The 1957-nt window shown below is 55.3% G+C and overlaps 1 long non-coding RNA gene across 1 annotated transcript; it reads left to right on the top strand.

The window, feature by feature from the left end:
• Window positions 1-6: 6 nt before the first annotated feature.
• LOC127751995 (uncharacterized) lies at window positions 7-1565 on the top strand. Its single transcript, XR_008012285.1, has 3 exons — window positions 7-780; window positions 962-1009; window positions 1198-1565. It is a non-coding gene; the product is annotated as an uncharacterized LOC127751995 (long non-coding RNA).
• Window positions 1566-1957: the final 392 nt, after the last annotated feature.

Here is a 1957-nt window from a genome sequence, read left to right as displayed (position 1 = left end):
CCCCCCCTCCTCCCTTCCAAAAGTTCCCCGTTGTTCTTGTTCACCACCATGACAAAGCTTTACGGAACGTTATTATTTGTTTTTGTGTGTGTAAATAGGAATTTATAAGTCGTCCACAACGCGTGTTGATATTGTTAGAGAGCAGTATTTATGTTTTGAAATAAACTTTACAGTAAGAGACAGAGATGCTATCGACCCTTTCATTTTCCCTGTCCACCCGTGAGAAAACATTGAAACGAAACGAGTTTAGAGGGGCACTCGTTTCAGATCGATAAGTATGTGTAATTCCGATATCGATCCCGGTGAGCTGACGAGCGCCGGTGGAGTAGGCAACCCATCGCGCACGGGGGCGCTCCGTGAAGCTCGCCCGCTGCACAGCAGGGGCGCCGCCGCACGAGCTAGCTCGCCACAGCGATACACCTTGACGTCGAACGCCGAAATTATACGTCAATTTTCGGACTGCAACCATCCGAACGCACGTCTAATCGACGCCTATACCAGGGCACTCACTCACAAGCAGCGTCTCGTATGGCAAGGGCCGTTATAACATTTCAAACTAACGAAACCTATATTTGCCAAGTCGCATATACACCCATCTGAACGTGGCTATGACGGCGGTCTGCGCTGCCGCCGCTGCCGCCTCAGCACGCTCAGCATCGCTCAGCACAAAACACGACGGGCCGCGCGGTCAGCAGAAGCGATGTGCCCATCTCCCCGGCTGGGCGACGACGGCGACGCAGTCCCTGGCGCTTCCCTGCAGCACCTGCGGCTGCGTCGGAGGTAGCCGTTCTCCCTCTGACGAATCCCCATCCCACACCTGGCTCTAGCTAGCCCCATTTTGTGACAATATTCGAGAAAAGAGAATTTTTTTGCACGGCACTTCTATTTGAACTTGGATTTGTAAAAATAGAAGAGTTTGGGAGGTCATCGCATGGCTAATACGGCAACATTTTTTCCCCAGGTCGGTGAAGACTTTATGGGAGACCGTGGCATCGTAAAAGAGAAAAGAGTACGTATGCGCACCAACCAGACTGTCAGGCCGCCGACCAGACCCACACGGACACCTGCTGCAGGCGACAGCGTTTTCTGTCGAGAATATTTTGAAACACGCGCAAAACGACGACGACGGGGGAACATGCTTGCACTCGTGACGCCGAGGTGGCGCTACCGTCGATCCAACCCAGACGCTTTTTCCAGCCCGTAGCCAGAGCAGTGGCAACAACGTCGGCGACTGCACCCAGCTCGGCGTCGACGCAGACGACGACGTCCACGTCCCCGCCCGCACCGCGACCGCACGGCGACGCCCGCATCTCAGTGCAGCCGCTCCCTGCAGGAGATCCAGAAGGGCGACCCGGCCCGGCTACAGCAGCAGCGTGTCAATAGAGGAGAGGCCACAAGCTGCTGGCTCCCCGGCGAGGTCCTAGACCAGACCACCACGAGGCGCTGAGCGGACCGGACATACAGAGGACCCAGACCAGCCCCAACTAGCACCATGCCGGCCGACTACGACATCTCCGTCCAGCCGGTGCCCGAGTGGGGTGAGTCAGTTTAACTATACTGCTTGATTCGTTGTGCAGTGCAATATGTGACGGATATATGCGTTTGGCCTTGGAAAGTCCATGGTGCTCGCTATTTTGGTACAGTATTTTCGAGGGACGTCGAGCAACGTTTAGATGGTTCTATAGTCGTGCCCCCGGCTTTCTGTTTCGACGGGTACGTTTAGATACACCTGTTTTGTTTACGTCAGAGCATCCAAAAGAGCAGGCTGTTGCGGGCTTCTTTAACATGGGCGGAGGAGGGAGTAGCGCGCACCAGCCTGCAATTTTGGAGGCACTGGTTTACGTTGTCCTGCATAGTGAGAAAGATGTGTCAAACAAGTATAGTGGTCGCCGCCCTATCTCCTCCCTGCTACTGCTGCCACTACCCCTACCAACCAGCCCCGCCCCACCGCCCCCTG

The sequence above is a fragment of the Frankliniella occidentalis genome, unplaced genomic scaffold (assembly GCF_000697945.3).
Source record: "Frankliniella occidentalis isolate FOCC.00 unplaced genomic scaffold, Focc_3.1 Scaffold2795, whole genome shotgun sequence".
Classification (NCBI taxonomy): domain Eukaryota; kingdom Metazoa; phylum Arthropoda; class Insecta; order Thysanoptera; family Thripidae; genus Frankliniella; species Frankliniella occidentalis.
This window is presented reverse-complemented; position numbering and strand designations above follow the sequence as displayed.